This window comes from Elephas maximus, chromosome 26 (assembly GCF_024166365.1).
Source record: "Elephas maximus indicus isolate mEleMax1 chromosome 26, mEleMax1 primary haplotype, whole genome shotgun sequence".
NCBI lineage: Eukaryota > Metazoa > Chordata > Mammalia > Proboscidea > Elephantidae > Elephas > Elephas maximus.
In genome coordinates this window covers 46,792,003-46,811,143 of record NC_064844.1, presented here as the reverse complement: position 1 = coordinate 46,811,143, position 19,141 = coordinate 46,792,003, and the positions used below count along the sequence as shown (strand labels likewise).

Sequence of the window (19,141 nt, the reverse complement as noted above, 5' to 3'; positions counted from 1 at the left end):
TGAGATCTTGCCAAGTCACTTTATTTCTCTGGGCTAGTTTCATCTTATGTAAAAAATAGGAAGGGTCAGATCAGGTGTCTAAGATACTTGCCAACATCTCTAATTTTGTGATTTGTAGATGTCCTGTCTGTGTAAAACTGCCCTGAGTGGCCTCTTAAGAAAAATTAATATGGCTTTACTGGGTAGAAAAAATTTAATTCTGATGGGGACAGAAATTTTGCAGAACAGATGGAGAGAAGGCCCAATGCATCTTGCTTTAAAACATTTTTATGCCTTTCCTGGCGTTCATGTTTACTGTTACGACAGACAACACATCTTTCTGAATTGGAAATACAGCTAAGAGTAGAGCTGCAGACAGTTCACTGAAAACTCAAATGCTGTCTTGGTGGGTGGCTGACACTTCCTTTCTGCTGGTTCAGTCCTGCTGAGAAGTCAATCCCAAGCCACCCAAGAACCTGTTATTTGCATTTATAACAGTACTGTGACAGTGAGTGGCGCTGATGTGTAAAGCAGGCACCTGGGTAGCTAAGAAGGACTTATTACATTTCTTAGAGCAGCTTTTTAGATGACAAATATTACAGCCAGTTTCTAGTTCAGTCCTTGTTTCCAAAGGAAACCTCTCTTGTGATATGAAAATATGCAGATCTCTGTTTCACAGCCCTCTCTTAACTCATGTCCCCCCCCACCCCCATAAACCTCAGAATCAGTCACCTCCCCAACCCCTCCAATGCCCACACACTTGAGATGCTTCTGGTCGGGTTGATAACCCTTGGTACAAAAGGAAAGAATACTAGATTCATTCATTTCAGGGCAACTAACATATAGTCTCAGATCTGCCACTTACTAGCTCTGTGAAAAAAAAAAACAAAAAAACTCTGTAAAAAAAAAAAAAAGTAGCCTTGGATAATTTATCAAAACCCCCCTGTTTTCTCTTTTGTAAAATGAGGGTTTTGGTTAGAGAATCTCTACAATCCAAGGCCTGAGATATAAATGCAGCCTGACCCCTAAGCCCTACTGCTTGCCTCTGGAATTTCCCTCTTTTTTCTGCATGCCTCTTCATTCACTTTCCCTCCTTCTACTGCCCCTAGCATCAGCACCAGTAGATTCCAGCTGCCTCCTGCTGGCTGGCCCTTTCCAGTGGTGGAACAGCAGTTTTGTGCCATTTCCTCAGCCATCTCTCCACTTGCTATGTTCATTTTCTAGCCATCCTTTAACACCCAGGTTGAATACCTTCTGCATAAAACCATATTGATCCTCTCATCTAGCATTAACCTCTACTAACAAAAATTTTTTTTTTAACCTGTGGACTTGCATAACACTTACCTGTGGTTTTTTTTTTTTTGTTATTGTTCATTGTGTATTACGTCCTACTTTGTAGATACAAGTACTTTTTCCTCTACTGGATTATAGACCTCCTGAGGGTAGAATTTATATCCTAAGGCCTGGTACATCTGTCAATTGAATGGATGCACGAGCACATGAATAAAGGTTAGAGAATTAATTTGTCACAGTGAATTAATTCATAGTACCACTTGGTACTATGCTGTTCACTATTAGACTCTTAGGAAATGTTGATAAATGAATAATTCTACTTTGCTCATCATTTCCTTTGGCCCTTTCTTTATAACTAGCTTCTTAGTTTCTGATTAGTTAATGAAAAAAAGTTAATGAAGGAGTTGGTTATTAATGGCCGATAACCTGATATGTTGCTGTAATGGATTGAATTGTTTCCCCCTCGCAAATATGTGTCAGCTTGATTAGGCCTTGTGTGGTTGTCCTCCATTTTGTGATTTTCCTATGTGTTATAAATCATAATCTCTTCATGTGGTTAGAGAGGATTAGGATGGGATGTAACACCCTTGCTCAGACCACATCCCTGATCCAATGTAAAGGGAGTTTCCCTGGGGTATGGCCTGCACCGCCTTTTGTCTTACAAGAGATAAAAGGAAACTGAAGCCACCAGAGAGTTGGAGACCTCATACCACCAAAAAAGAAGCACCAGGAGCAGAGCAAGACCTTTGAACCTGGGGCTTCTGCACAGACAAGCTCCTAATCCAGGGGAAGACTGACGAGAAAGACCTTCCTCCAGAGCTGTCAGAGAGAGAAAGCCTTGCCCTGCGTTGATGCCCTGAATTTGGACTTCTAGCCCTACTAAACTGAGAAAATAAATTTCTCTGTGTGGTATTTGTTATGGCAACAGTAGATGACTAAGACAGTTGCCTCTCAAAAAGGAGTTTGTTTTTTCAAATTCAAAGACATGACTCCTTAACCGTGTCCATTTCAGATAAGGAACTAGAAGAGGTTTATGGGATGTGTGTATATATGTAGTCAGGGACACAGGGAGTTTTCCATCTACCATGTACTTGGCTGTCTCTCAGCCTGTATAGAAAACTGGTCTGATACTAGCTGTTAATTTGGAAACCCTGGTGGCGTAGTGGTTAAGTGCTACGGCTGCTAACCAAGAGGTCGGTAGTTGGAAACCACCAGGCGCTCCTTGGAAACTCTATGGGGCAGTTCTACTCGGTCCTGTAGGGTCGCTATGAGTCGGAATCGACTCGATGGCAGTGGGTTTAGTTTAATTGGTTTTGCATAACTTATTATGCAAAACAAATTCTCCATAGACCACTTAATAATTGTGACAAAGCTGACAGCCAGCTGCCATCCCTTATTCTCTTGCCTATATTCTTTCCATTCAACTGCCGTGTTTTTACTTTTGACACCTTGGTCATGAGTCAGTCAGTAAGTGACATTTGAGAGAAAAGACTGAGGTTTACCCAAAGAACGGAGTTTGGGTTTTCTTAGCCTCTTTCGGGGCATCTTCCTGGAGCACATGGAGCAGTGTTCAAAGGCTCATTAATACTCACTTTTGATAGCGCATTGGTGGCATTTTTCAACAAGACTAGGAGATGAAGGGGACCCTTAGGATGTCTGTATTAATGAACCCCACAGTGTTCCTTATCTCTTTAGATTATATGCTGAATGGCCTTACCTCATCAAAAACAACTCTGACGGCTCTGTCTCACCCACCCCACACATTGTCCCTGTCCTATGATATGGGTTAAAACAGAAGATAGAAGGTAAAGAGCAATGAATGTTCTGAAGGTTGCCTTGTGACTGTTCTCTTATTTAATCCATAGCCACTGCCCAGTTTTCTGTGGATTGTATTTCCCCGGATTCTATAAGACCAAACACCAAATGTATTTAAATAAGTTGGTGTAACACCCAGCAGAATACCATGAGTGAAGTGACACTAAATAAATGATTGTGATAAGAGACTAAAGGTTTGCAAATATGGCAGCAGAGAAGTTAGCACAAAACTTGACTACCTTCAGTAGTTGGCCCTGAGAGGCAATGACTAGGTGCCTTGGCGGAGGAGATGCCAGTGTGTTTATATTGTGAGTTATCCATGTTCTCGCCACGAGTATCTTATCCCCTCTTTTCTCCTCCATCAGCACCCTCCTGCATGTTAGAAACATAGTGGTATGATTGGGCAGGCGGAGGGGGGAAGCTAAAACTTGCTTAAGCTGGCCATTCCAAACAACATTGCTGATGGTACATAAAAGGCCATGACCGAGGGTCATTGTGGAAGAAATGCGTCTCCAGAATGCAGTGTGTTTAGGATAGCAATCACTCGAGGTTAATAGCACTGCATCTGTGGTGTTTGGTATTTAAAGAATCAATTTAAGTGTCTTTTACGAAAGAAAAATCTTAATATTCTGTAGTGGTTAATGTATTCCAAGTATACTTGAGATTTAAGGAGTAGACAAAAATACAAAACGTGGATTTCTGATGGTTTAGACTTCTGGTGGTGAAAACATAACCATTTTCTAATGTCTTTATATTCTTCCTGTGGTGATTCCAGAATGCATTTATTGTGTTTCTGTGCTATAAGTTCAGGCACAAAAGGGTTGTTGACAGTAGCCCAACCTGTGTGCCTTTACTAGGCCTAAGAGTTGATTCTCATTGCAAACTGTGCATGTCCACCTACCATGACTTCCCCACCCCAGCATACATACCTATTATTTTTGAAAGAACTAAAAGAAATAACACTGGTGGCGCTCAAGGGGATACAATTAGAAAGCACCGTATACTTGACTTCATAGAGTTTGATTTTTTACCTGTAAATGGTACGATAAAATCTTCATTATAAGAGCTAAATGAGCTAATGTATGTTAAGCCACTTTGTAAATTATAAATTGCCTTAGAAATTTAAGTTATTATATTCTTCCTTATTAGAAAATTGAAATTCCATTCACCTCCAGTCTGTCTAGTAATTGCATATGCATATAGGTGACACCGAGAAGGTTGTTTTGCAGTTATCATATTTATTAATGTCTGTTATAGTTATGCTATTTTATTGTTTTAATACTATCTGAATGTAAGAATTCATTTGTAGTTTGGCATCATTTAGCAGTTATCCAGAGAGACACTGTGTTTTACTTACCATTAGAATTCTGTTTGGCATAGTTTAATAATTACCCAGAGACACAAAAGTGTGGTTTGCTGTTACTTTTCAGGACTAGATCTTTTAGAAAAGGAAGGTATACCTCATCATGTCCATTACTGTTTACGTAAATGCTGCTCATACATTCCCCATCACTTTATAAAGAAGCGCCAGTGAAATGCCAAATGGGGGAACACTTGCCTTCTAGTTTAAGTTTGGTTCAATCTGAGAAATTAGTACATCCAGGAAAGAGAAGGGCTGCTTAGTGGGGATGGATTAAAAAACGAGAATTTTTCAACCAGGATAGATACATACCAAGAGGATATATGATCTAAATCCATAAAATGGTAAAGAGTAAGCATTTGTTCAGTACTCCTAGAAGAATACTCTTTAAAACTTGAAATAAACATTAAGATTTGATTCCCAAGTCTAAAACCTGGAAATGATTTTTTTCTAATAATTCTTTTCTGATTATAGAAGTAATACATGCTAATTGTAGAAAAATTAGAAAATACAGTCAAGCACAGTAAAGAAAATAACCTGCCCACGTCACAGAGATAATTATTGCTAGTGATAATCATCTGATCTCTGTATCTTCATTGTGTGTTGTTGCAGAGAAACAACTTTCACCAAAGCCTCTGCAACAAGGAGCTTTTTGTTGTGTTTTTTTTTTGTGTGTGTGACATATCAGGAAACAAAATGGGAAATTGATTGCAAGCACTCAGGGTACAAACAGACCAAAATCCAAAGAACTATACAATCTGCAAGTGCTTTTTATACAATTTTGACAGGTGCTGATTGATCATGAGTAAATTACTTACAGACTATGATTGGTTAAAAACAAAGAACTAAAATCATGATTGGGTGACCTTTTCTTCTTTTCCTTTTCTAACAATGTGGTCTCTTAGCTCAGGGGTCCTGGATCTATCACCTGATGGTTGTTTTTTACTATGTGGGCTGCGTATGATATTGGGTAGATGTTCAATTCACTTCCTGCAGTAAATTGTTATTTAGTTTTGGTACACACGTCCACTGTTCATTGAACCAGTTAGAGCACTCTGTCCTACTTCTTCGATGTAGTTTTTTTCTATTGGTTTAAGCTTTTCAGATTCTGATAAACAAGTTGACCTTTTGTAGTTATGGCCTGCTGTGGTTAGGTTAACTCTATCAGTGTATAACTTTGGACTTTCAAAATTTAAATCATACTGTTTTTCTTACCTAAATTAAGAACGTTTCTCCGTTGTCACATACACATATGTGGAACACGGGTTATATAGATGAACTGTAATTTGTGCCCTATTGTTGGACATTCAGCTTGCCTCCCAGTTTTTACTCTTATAGGTAATGGTGCAACGGAAAGAGCCTCGTATGTAAAGATTTATGTAAAATTTTATATTTTAATTTGGAAAATGCCTAAAAATGGAATTACCGGGTCAAAAATACCTATGTTTTTAAGGATTTTTGAAACATACTGCCAAATTGTCTTCCAGAAGAGTGCCTTGAGAGCTCCCACCGTCTTAGCATCTTCTAGTACCTCACCAAATTCTGTTTAGTTTAGGCACTTACTCTCAAAAACTCTGTCCCCTCACTATCCTAGCCTTAGTTAAAGCCTCATAACTTCTTCACTAGTTTACTTTATCAGCCTGTAATCTTGACTCCCTCCAAAGTATTTTCCGTGCTTACAACATGATCTTTCTCATAAAAAAGAAATATGATCTCATCAATGGCTCCTCTATGGTCTTTAGATGAATCTGTAAATATCCTAGCAGGTATGCAGAGTTCTTGGTGATTTGAGCAGTCTGGACCTCTCCAGTTGCATCTGTAGATACATGCCCATCTACAGTCTGGGCTTGCCTCAGTCCTGTTAAATTATGGTAGAAGCCCTCTAATCTAAGGCATAATTATTTAATAAAAAATATTGGTTAATATAGGGAAACATAAAAATGATATATACACATCTTAAATTTTTTATTTTAACTTAAACCATAATGGCTGGAAATCTGTTCACCAGTCTTTCAGTGTAGGGCCAAGGCCTTTTCTTTGAATGTCATCCCACTCGTTGGAATCCCTAATATCTTTCTTGTGCAACCACTCTCATAATATGTCACTTATGAGTTCCAGCTTGAATTTCTTTTAAGTAGAGTGAATATGAGGCTAGAACCCTTCTAGGTTGTTACGGTAGATTTTCCAGCCTTTTGTAGCTATCTCACTCATACCTAATTTGAACATAATTTTTTGGCTACTAGTCTTTGAGTCATTCCAAAGTATTCAATCTAGTTTTCATAGAAACAATTAACTCTTTTAATTCACAGTCATTTTTCATTGGTTTATATAATATTTCATTAAATTATATAATTATTATAACAAGTACAACTGGCATAAATAGATTGGAAACCTGTTATAATTGACTCTTGACATATCCCTAAGCTGGGAGAAGCATAAGCACCCTGGGGAGAGAAGACTGCAGGCTGAGTATAGTATTTCTTTTTGATTTCTGATTCCTAAGGTTGGCTCAGGGTTGGGAGGTTGTATATCCTCATGGCTAAGAACATGAAGTCTGTGGAGTCCAAGTGCCTGGGTTCAGATCTTGGCCCTGTCTCTTACTCCTTGCCCTTGGACAAGTTAAGTCTTCAGTTTTCTCATCTATAAAATGGATAATCTATAAAAGTATAAAATGTCAATGTCATAACTTTTAGATGATTCACGTAAACCATTTAGAACTGATTGGCATGCGGTATCCTTTTAATATATGTTATCAGTTGTTATTGCTATCATTGTTATGAAAGCAAAGGATTCATAAAAGTGACCCTCTAAATAGTATAATCATAAAGGATTCATACAAATGCAGCTACAAATAGTATCATCCCTAGCACACACTCTTGGTAAGGAATTCAAAGAGGAAATGCTAGGTTGGTAGATATTTGAATCCCGAATCTACTGTTTACCAACTGTAACGTTTTGGGCAATTTTCTTTATTTCTCTTAGTCTCAAATTCTCTACCTATAAAATGAAGATAACAATATTGAAAACCTCAGAAGGTTATTATGAATGTTAATTAATAGAAGGCATTTAAAATATGGCTCCTGGTACATAATAACTGTTTAACAAATGTTATCGGTCTGTCTTTGGCAGTTATAATTCCGCAGACTTGGATATGCAAAACAGAGCTGTATTCACGTATAACTAAAAAAATTTTTAACCTCTTGACCTCCATTTCCACTTAGTAGAAAACTTAATCTTGCCAAATTACGGCAAATTCAAAGACTTCCAGACTTTCCCCCCCTCCCACTTTCTAGTTTGAGTAAATAACTCAGTTGATTTGTGATTCTTTCCTTCTGTCATATATTTCCTGCTTAACATGACTTACTTGAAATCAGATTCTGATCATGGACTGACTGAGATTAAACCCACTTTCACAATCTCTGTATCTTATGCTTTTTAATTATACCTTGTTAAGATGAGCAGAGGGACCTCTGGTGGTATGTTGGTTAAGTGCTCAGCTGATAACTGAAAGATTGGTGGTTTGAGCCCATCCAGCAGCTCTGTGGGAGAGAGACATGGAGATGTGTTTCCATAAAGATTACAGCCTAGAAAACCCCATGGGGCAGTTCTCCTCTGTCACATGGAGTTGCTATGAGTTGAAGTCGACTCAGCAGCACCTAACAGCAACAAGATGAGCAGAGGAGGCAAGGGCAGACAACGTACAGAGAACTGCATAAGCAAAAGCAGTGAGGTGGGCTAGTATAGTATACTATGTATAGCAGCTAACTTCCCAGATGGCCTTCCCTGATCCCCACCTATCGGTATTCACAACTTTGTGTTGCCCTGTCCTGAACTGATCTGGGTAACCTGTAGGATATTGCACAAATAATGTTGTGTGATTTCCAGGGCTAAGTCATAAAAGACATTGTGGCTTGTACCTTATCTTTTTAGATCACCCACTGAGGGAAGGCAGCTGCCATGTCGTGAGGATACTCACGCATCCCTTTGAGAGGGAGGTCTTTGTGGCAACGTCATGTGAGAACCATCTTGGAAGCTCCAGCCAAGCTCTCAGATGATTGTAGACCTGGACAACATCATGGCTACAACCCCATGAGAAACCCTGAGCTAGAGCCACTGGGCTAAGCTCCTCTCAAGATAACCTGACCCACAGAAGCTGTGTGAGATAATCAATGCTTATGGTTGTTTTAAGGTGCTAAATTTGGAGCTAATTTCTTCTATAGCAATAGGTAACTAATAAGCATAGGTTTTAAAAGAGTGAATAATTCATCTCATTTAACTGGTGTTGAACAGATTGTGAAAAACTTGCATACCAGTCTAAAAACCTTCTTTTTTTTTTTGTAGGCTTAAGAGAGCCACTAAAGTGTTTTGGATAGTAGAGGACTTGGAAAAACAGACTTATTGGAGAGTCTCTTAAATATGAAGTATTTAAAAATTTACTGAATTCCATGTCATTTGGGCCTGGCGAACAGTCACTGAGGGATTAAGTACCTTCAGTTACTTATGTCTCATCCTTTTTTCAATCTGAAAAATCTTAAAATCTATAGCTGCTTCTTTTTGCAATCCTAGGAATAATATTTTTATCTTTTTCTAATTAGTGGTAAGCATTCTTCCTCCAGCATCCTACAAGCCCTGAAAGACAAAATGGCTTGTCCCGAGAGTGAGCCAGAAGGGGATCCCTTAGCTACCACTAGGAGAAGAGGGAGTCATCTATAAGCACATAATGATTAGATTGCAAGCAAATGCTGTACAAACAGCTGGGAAAAAGAGTGTAGTGGGAGAACTGATCTGGAGCCTCTCTGATTTAGTTACCATCACCAGCAAGACCTGGATGTCAGCTCAGTTGCCAAATAGCAGCTGGAAAAGAGTGATTGTGACTCGCCAGGATACACAGGAAGAGTAGAGTGACACATCCTGAGTCTTTGAGAGCTTTGGGGCTCAAAAAGCCTCTCCCAAACCATTTCAGTGAACAGCGTGGCCTCTAAGCCACAGCCTTCTTGGGAGATGATATGGGTAGAGTGAATGCTTTCCTTCTAAGTGAAGTGAAATCCAAGTTTAGAGGAGGTGGTCAAAAGTGGCCCTACATCTTTGTTTTGCTTGAATGTTGTGAAGGCTGTAGATGTCCTACAGAAACTTTGACTCTGAAGATGACCTTTCTGTATTATGGGTGCCCTTGGTCCTGCAGGGTGCCCTGGAGACTGGCATCCCTGGTCGGCTCAGGTCCGCTGGGAGCACAGAGGCAGAATGACACAGTGGAAAGAACAGTAGACTGGGCAATCTGGAGATGTGAATTCTAGTTCTCACTATGAACAAACTAGTTGTGTGGCCTTGGGCAGGTCATTGAATCCCCCTGGTTTCAGGCTTTTTTGTCCATAAAGTGAGAGAGGGTTGGATTAGATAATTTATAAGGTTCATTCTCATTATAATATCCCATGATTTGTGATTCCTTCTCTGAATAACTCCATCAAAATTTAGGTACCATGCATCTCTGGGAAGAGTTTAAGTGATAAGCTAACTCTATTTCCAAAAAATGTTCCTTGGGAACTTCATGCACTGTAATTATGCACAGTGTATATCCATTGGCTAACTTAGTGTTTTGGATTTTCTGTGTAAGATGAGTATTCCTTTGTAATTGTAAGAATTATTTAATTTCTAGAACTCAAAGGTTATGGTAGGAAAAATTAGAAAGGCTGTCACTGTACATATTAATAGCACATAATAAGCAAGTAAGTCTGTGTCATAGGTATTGTTCAGTGTGGGTTATGTTTATTTTCTGTTTAATAATTGCAATTTTAATCAATTATTATGACTTGTAGCATCTCTATACCACCTTTCAGGGAGTGAAGCCTCCTGCCTAATAATCAGAGCAGTCTTAGTTTCGGTGCAGCATAAGTGTATAATAGAATTCTTGGAAATTGTGATTTGTAGCTATTACAGATTCTGTTTGCAGGATTGGTAAGGGGAGACAGGGACCCTTATAGGATAACTGAAGTCCACTAATTAATCACAAATTTTCTCTTTTAGCTAGCACTGTCATTGGAACTACTTCTTCACTGAGCCTGACTATTTTGTGTAGCTGCGTTGTTGTTGTTTTCCTTTTTTCCCAGTCCATCCCTCAGAGGATTGGGGAAAGAAGCAAGCAGATGAGCAAGCAGAGAAGTGAAAATGAATAAAATCAATCAAGGGCCTAAATGTTGTAAAAAACCGGCTGCCATTGAGTCGATTCCGACTCATAGTGACCCTATAGGGCAGAGTAGAACTGTCCCATAGAGTTTCCGAGGAGCGCGTAGCAGATTTGAACTGTTGACCTGTTGGTTAGCAGCTGTAGCACCTAACCACTACACCACCAGGGTTTCTTCACGTACTTCAGGTACTTCTATTTTACTATTTCTAAATTCAGAAATGTTCTACTTCTAATGTCATATTAAGGAGCCCTGGTGAAACTGTGGGTAAGCACTTGAATACTAACTGAAACGTCAGTGGTTCAAACCTACCAGCTGCTCTGTGGGAGGAAGATGCAGCAGTCTGTTTCCATAAAGTTTACAGCTTTGGAAACCCTATGGGATAGGGCCAGTATAGGGTTGCTATGATCAGAATCAACTCAACAGCAACAGGTTTGGTTTGGTTTTATTAATGTCACATTATATATGACTTAGGCACACGTGGTTTGAGAGCTTTACAGAGCCAAACATAACAATGCCTTGTACATCTGTGGTTTGAGATCATTTAAGAAACATACGTAACAACCATGCAAAATTGTGCAACAGAAATCACAGGGCTTATGTGAAAAAATGGGGTTAGTGACACAATACTTAAAAACTTTGTCAGTGACATAAAATAAAAATAGAAGCCTAATAAAAATGGTAAAGCGGTTTTACACATTTAAATACGTGGACCAACTTAATAGCTGCTAACAACAACAAATGCTTAAGAAATACATGAATACTGTGAGGAATATGGCACTTTACCTTGAAAAAGTCCTGAAGTTTGCTCTAGAAGTGGGCATTGGAAGGGTTGCAGCTTTTTGAGTTATTGTGTTATGGCGAAAGGAAGAAAGTTAACTGAAATCAGAAGGAAAGTTTTAACACCAGATGTGTGTGGGTGTGGTTTCTAACACTAGGGGAAATAAGAGGGCTGGTAGGTGTCTGAGGTGTGTGTATGTGTGTGCTTTTGGTGTGCAGTTTTCTAGATGATCTAGTGTTTCTTCTGGACGAAATAGCGCCTAAACAAACACAAAATTCACATTATGCTCAAATTGCTCCCCAATATATCAGATACACTGGAACAAATTTTCGTTTTCAAAACGAGCATTATAGCAGAACTGACTGTAAAAATGAATTCTCAGATGATGAGCAGAACCCCTCCTCCTTTTTTTAATTGTACTTTAGAAGAAGGTTTACAGAACAAACTAGTTCTCATTAAGCAGTTAGTACATGTATTGTTTTGTGACATTGGTTAACAATCCCATGACCTGTCAGTACTCTCCCTCCTTGACCTTGGGTTCTCTATTACCAGTTTACCTGTTCCCTCCTACCTTCTAGTCCTTGCCCCTCGGCTGGTGTGCCCCTGTAGTCTCCTTTTGTCCTATGGGTCTGTCTAACCTTAGGCTAAAAAGTGAACTTTCAGAGTGACTTCATTACTGAGCTGAAAGGGTGTCCGGGAGCCATATTCTCAGGGTTTCTCCAGTCTCTGCCAGACCATTAAGTCTGGTCTTTTTTTTTGAGTTAGAATTTGGTTCTACATTTTTCTCCAGCTCTGTCCAGGACTCTCTATTGTGATCCTTGTCAGAGCAGTCAGTGGTGGTAACCAGGCACCATCTCATTATACTGGACTCTGGTGGAGATCGTGGTGGTTGTGGTCTGTTAGTCCTTTGGACTAATTTTTCCCTTGGGTCTTTAGTTTTCTTCATTTTCCCTTGCTCCTGAAGGGGTGAGACCAGTGGATTATCTTAGATGGACACTCAAGAACCTCCCCCCACCCCTTTTTTTTTTTAGAATTCTTGGTGGCCATCTGTGAGGTGAGGAGTGATCTGGGGATGGCTCTTTTATACATATTTCCTATACTGTAAAAACTTAAATACAAGCAAACAGTAACAAGAAAAAGTCCCCCACCCCCTAACTGCACAAAACAAATGCTTTTTTTGTTTGTTTGTTTTGGGTAGGCCACATAAAAACTTCCCATGTATTACAATGGCCTTGTCAAAATGACATGTTCCTCATTTAGGAATACTTCATCCCCCATCCCCACCCTCACCCTTGAGAGGAGCCAAGTGAAGGCTGAGTCACTGATAGCGGAAGCAGTTCATTTTCACCCTAATTCTTTCCCTTGACTGATAGCCTGAGGAAATCACTGTTGAATTGACTCTGTATTGTTTGTTGAAGTATTTAAACTCATTTGTTTCAGCTGTCAGGGCCGTTTCTGTGGTCTCCTTTGTTAATTTCAGGATATGGCTGTGTGTGCTGGGTCCATCTAAGCAAATCCTATATTGCAGAATGTACCTGATGGTTGATTCTGAAGTTCTCTGGGTGCTTTGCCCTTGTCAGGCCACTTGTGGAAAAAGAGGAGAGAGTCCACACAGTGAAAGAAGTAGCTCCACATCTTTGAGCCTACATTTGCAGGGGAGCCATGGCTGTGAAAAACATAAGATGATGTTTTCATCAAGAGTGCCAGCTGTTTTCAACAGGTTGAATACCTGTTTTCTAATCAGATGTGGAAGCTGGATTCTCAGGTGTGCGTTAGGTGTGCATTTGGGTTGCAAAAAGAGGGGTTGAAGGGTATTGCACTACTAACACGATTGCTGAGATAGGTTGTATCAATATAAGCATATAGGAAACGTCAAACTATATATACAGATTTAGCAATAAATTATAAGGTCCTTAGAATTTAGGGCTGGAAGTGTGGAGGAGATGTTTTGTCCCATGCCTCGTCTTGCAATGAGGAATCTGAAGCCCACAGTAGCAAAGTAACTGGCCAGGAGACCTTGGCCTGCTAGTAACAGAGCCAGGACTAAATCTCTAGGGTTAGTAGCTATTCTCTTTGCACCGTGGTATTGTTGTCTTAGTTCTGTAAGTTCTGACCACTTCTTTAAGATTCCTTGTTGTTGCTGCTCCCCTTAACTCCAGCAGTTGTCAAACCTGCTTGATTTGATTCCCCTTGTCGCCCAATTAGAGTCTGTGCCCTGGAGCAGCTGAGCCAATGAAACGTACTCCAACTCAGAAAGAGAAAGTTTATTTAGGAGGTGACCCCAGTGGGAAGTCTGGCTGCAATGCAGGCTGTCTTTATGGAGTCCCGAAAGGCAGTTCCACATTAGAGCTTATATATAGCTGTTGCAAGGGGTACGAAGTGTCTTTTTGGCATGTAGCCCACAGATGGCATGGCCAAATGAGTTATTCATTACAAGATAATTACAAGAGACTCTTTATCAGACTAAAAGAGATACACGCTGAACATCTCCTTATCAGGCTAAAGATATACATGACATACATCTGATCTCTAATCTTCATGTGGGGGTCGTAAGTCACAGGTGGCTGGACAGAACAAAACAGCATTAACAAAAGTATGCGGAAAGGAGAAGGCAGGCAGAAAAAAGCTTATAGGTTCATCATGGCATTAGTTATGTCAAGCTCTCAATCACCCATTTTGAAAAGGAGAAAACATGTTGTGGAGTATTAGGGTCACACCCTGCCTGCCCCTCCATGCTATTTTATTTTTTGAAGCTGAGAAAAATGAGGGTTGCTTGTATTCAGACCGTGGTTACCACCAGCTGCTTTATTTCTTTGGTTGATATCCTTTGTTATCTCCATGGATAGAAATATCTGAATAAGAATAATCCTTGTACAAGGAATATAAAAGTGCTAGCCTACTTTGTATGGAGGTCCATTTTGCAACGGTTTTGTTTTATCTAGTCTGAAGCCTTCAGGTGTGTTACTAGATATGTGAGAACCTGGGCAAAAACACCCCAGAAAATTACAGGGAAAGAAAAAAAGCTTGTTTTTTTCTTACCCAAATTGGAGAAAATGGATTATAAAAAAAAGTTTATAATTAAATAATTCTTTTATTTTATCGTGCTTTAGTTGAGATTTACAGAGCAATTTCCCATTTGATAGTTTTTACACAAATCGTTACATGACATAGGTCGCACGCCCCGCAATGTGTCATTGCTCTCCCCATTACCACCCTCAGTTCTCCATTTCCATTCTTCCTGTTTTCCTGCCCCTTTCTGCCCTCCCGTCTTTACTTTTGGGCAGATGTTGCCCTTTTGGTCTCATATGGATGATTGTTCTAAGGAGCACTTTCCTCTCAGGTGTTACTGTTTATTTTATAGGCCTGCCTCTTATTTGGCTGAAAGGTGATCTCCTGGAATGGCTTCAGTTCTAAGTGGAATTAAATAATTCTTAACAATTCTAAATAGTTGTTTTACAATTCTCAAAATTCAGTGTCAACTCCAGAGTTGCTGCCATTTTCAGAAGATGGATTCACTGCCATCTGTTAGCATGTGTGGGTTTTCTTGTCTTAGAGAACAACTGATTTAACTGGCGGGGGGGCGGGTATTTTTAAAGCAATACACGTTACTTGTAGGAAATTTGGGCAAAGGATTTGAACAGGCAGTTTACACAAGAGAAAACTCAAAAGGCCATCAAGCCCTGGGAAAGATACCCCAAGTCTCACTAGCAATGAGAAAAATGCAAATTAAAGCAATAATAATATATTTTGTATAGCATTTGGATGGCATTGGGTTTTGTTTTTTTTGGTTTATAACATTTTAGAGAGCTCTATTATGCCAAGTGCTTCTCGGGTAGTAGGGACCCTCAGGCATTGCTAATAGGAGCATAGACCGAGGCTGCCATTTTGGATACCCATTTGACAAAATTTGTTCAAATTAGGTCCACGCATACCCCCATGAGCAGCAGTTACAAGCTAAGAGATGATATGAAAATCTCCTTGGATAATAAGACACATATCATAATAAAACATAAGAGGATTGTCTTAGTTATCTAGTGCTGTTATAACAGAAATGCCACAATTAGATGGCTTTAACAAACAGAAATTTAGGAGGCTAGAAGTCTGAATTCAGGGTACCAGTTGTAGGGTACCAGGGTACCAGTTGTAGGGTACCAGGGAAGGCTTTCTCTCTCTGTTGGCTCTGGAGGAAGATGCTTATCTCTTTTGAGCTTCTGTTCCTGAGCCATCTTCATGTTGCTTGGCTCTTCCCCGTCTCTGCCTCTTATTTGCTTGTTTAAGGTCTTTTATATTTCAAAAAGGACAGACTTAAGACACACCCTACATAAATGCTGCTTATTAGCATAACAGAGATCCCACTCCAAAATGGGATTATAACCATAGGATTTACAACACATATTTTGGGGGGACAAATTCAATCCATAACAAGTATATTCATGCAGGGCTATTGTGGTAGTAGAGGGATTTGGAGGTAACCTGGGTGTCCTTCACTAAGAAAGTAGATAGTTTAATTCCGGTGAATTCAGAAGAAAATATTCTTTGATGGTTACGAGAGCGGGGAGGGAGTATTCCTGTTGGAGAGGCTGTGGAGAGATTGGGACACTTATACACTGCTGGTGGGAATGTAAAATGGTACAACCACTTTGGAAATCGATTTGGCGCTTCCTTAAAAAGCTAGAAATAGAACTACCATATGATCCAGCAATCCCACTCCTTGGAATATATCCTAGAGAAATAAGAGCCTTTACATGAACAGATGTATGCACACCCATGTTCACTGCAGCACTGTTTACAATAGCAAAAAGATGGAAGCAACCAAGGTGTCCATCAACAGATGACTGGATAAATAAATTATGGTATATTCACACAGTGGAATATTGCATATCAATAAAGAACAATGATGAATCTGTGAAAGATCTCATAACATGGAGGAATCTGGAAGGCATTATGGTGAGTGAAATTACTCAGTTGCAAAAGGACAAATATTGTATGAGACCACTATTATAAGAACTCAAGAAATAGTTTAAATGGAGAAGAAAATATTCTTTGATGGTTACTATGGTGAGGGGGGTATTCACTAATTAGATAGTAGAGAAGAACTATTTTAGGTGAAGGGAAAGACAACACACAATACAGGGAAGGTCAGCACAACTGGACCAAGCCAAAAGCAAAGAAGTTTCCTGAATATAGCTGAATACATCAAAGGCCAGCATGGCAGGGGTTTGGGGACCATGGTTTCAGGGGACATCTAGGCATAATGAAATGTATTAAGAGAACATTCTGCATCCCATTTTGGTGATTGGTGTCTGGGGTCTTAAATCTACCAAGCAGCCATTTAAGATGCATCAGTTGGTCTCAACCCACCTGGAGCAAAGGCGAATGAAGAACACCAAAGACACAGGGTAATTATGACCCCAAGAGATAGAAAGGGCCACATAAATCAGAGACTACATTAACCCGAGACCAGATCTAGATGGTGCCTGGCTACAACTGCTGACTGCCCTGACAGGGAACACAACAGAGAATCCCTGAAGGAGCAGGAGAACAGTGGAATACAGACCTCAAATTCTAGTGAAAAGACTAGACTTAATGGTCTGAGATTAGAGGGACCCTGGAAGTCATGGTCCCCGGACCTTCTGTTAGCCCAAGACTGGAACCATTCCCGAAGCCAACTCTTCAAACGAGATTGGACTGGGCTATGAGATAGAAAATGCTACTGGTGAGGAGTGAGTTTCTTGGCTCAAGTAGACACGTGAGACTATGTGGGAAACTCCTGTCTAGACGCGAGATGAGAAGGCAGAGGGGGACAGGAACTGGTTGAATGGATGTGGGGAATACAAGGTGGAGAGGTGGAGGGTGATGTCTCATTGGGGGAGAGCAGCTAGGAGTACGTAGCAAGGTGTATATAAGTTTTTGTATGAGAGACTGACTTGATTTGTAAACTTTCACTTAAAGCGCAATTAAAAAAAAAGTTGGTGAATAAACATGGAGGAGTACTGTGCAGTAATTAGAAACAATTGGTTAGAAGAACATATATCAGCATGGGTGAACTGTAGGCATAGTGCTGAGAGAAAAAAGTTAGAAAAACAATGAGATACAAGTGCAGAACCATTTTTACAAGTTAAAATACATGCGCACAAAATGATAAACACTTTGTAAAGACACATACAAAAGAGATACCTGTTAAATATATCATAATGGTCATAAGAAAGATGAAAGGGAAGAGTGGGGATAAAAGGTGAACTGTAAATAAAGCAAGAGAGAATCTTTCCAGAACCAGTGGTAGCCGTGTGCCATGAACTGAGAATAACTGTTAACTCAACCTGCTTTAAAAAAGTCAGAACAAAAAAAGAAAGGATTATCTGTAATTCTACTGGTGAGAGATACGTGTTAAAATCTTGGTATACATTCTTCTAGTAGTTTTTTCTGCATACATGTGTGTCTGTGTGTGTGTCTATATGTATATGTATGCATGTATGTATGTATGCAAGTCCCTGGGTGGTGCAAGTGGTTTGTGATTGGTTGCTAATCTAAAGGTTGGTGGTTCAAACCTATCCAGTAGCACCACAGAAGAAAGGCCTGGTGATGTGCTTCCATAGAGATTACAGCCAAGAAAACCCTATAGAGCGGTTCTGCTCTAACAGTGGGGTCACCGTAAGTCAAAGCTGACTCAGCGGCAACAGGTCTGGTTTATGTATGTATGCATATATGTTTATGTACATATACACATATATATTTATACAAATAAATAAATGAAGTGGGGTCATACTGTATGTACTCTTTTTTTACTTTTTGTATCCTGGCTATGAAGATGGACTAAGATATCTCTAATATACCTTCCAATTCTAAGATGCTATCTCCTCAGGGCAAACGCTATGTCATCAGATTCACTGAAATTTTAAACTGAATTGAGTTCAGCAAAACCCAAAACATATTTTGCTCAACTCTCTTAGCATCAACCATGAGATACTGGTACATTCAAAGCCGAATATATCTGTATGTTTATTTATTTGCATTTGATTCAAGTAGTATTTATTTTAGTTCTGCTGTAAATCTCTTAAGCTTATTCAGACTATTTCATAAACTGATAGTCTGAGTAAATTTCAGCATCAAATGAGTGTTGGTCCCTAATGAAACAGGTAAGGTCGTAACTTGTTCCAGTGTACCAAGGAGCCATCCTATCTGAATTGACCTAATGACTTTTAATAAACTGCGTGTTTATTTGTTTGCTTGTGGCTAAGTTGTCATGTTTTATTATAAATCCTAGTTCAGAAGGCAGGAGGCACCAATACCTTGTATATAATGGATGTTCAGTGAAGATTTGTGGGGCTGCACTGGGTGTACTGGGTTTGGGGGGAAAAAAAAAAAAGTTTGAGGACTTTCACAAATCTCTGAAAGTGTTCTCAAAATGTGCCCCGTGAAGCTGCAACTGCTGGCTGCTTTTTCACCTCTGGCACAGTTCTAGCTGCTAGTTAGAGTAACCATCATGTGTGTGACATTTGTAGCTCTCCAATCCACAAAAGTCCTGCAGGTGGTCAGGAGGAGGAGAGCTATTTTAAAACTGCCTTCCGCAGAAGAAGGGTGCGTGGAATTAGCAGGCCGCAGGCCACTTGCCCAGTGTCTGGGGGTCAGTCAGGTCACTCGTTCCCACACCAGCTGAGCACAGGCTCACATTTGGGGCTCTGATGCCTGTCCAGGGATAACCCCTCACATTTGGGGCTCTGATGCCTGTCCAGG

The 19,141-nt window shown here is 39.8% G+C and overlaps 1 protein-coding gene across 9 annotated transcripts in view; it reads left to right on the top strand.

The window, feature by feature from the left end:
* TMEM108 (transmembrane protein 108) overlaps positions 1-19,141 on the top strand; it is a 1,078,120-nt gene that overhangs the window by 713,522 nt on the left and 345,457 nt on the right. The gene's annotated exons all lie outside the window — the stretch shown is intronic.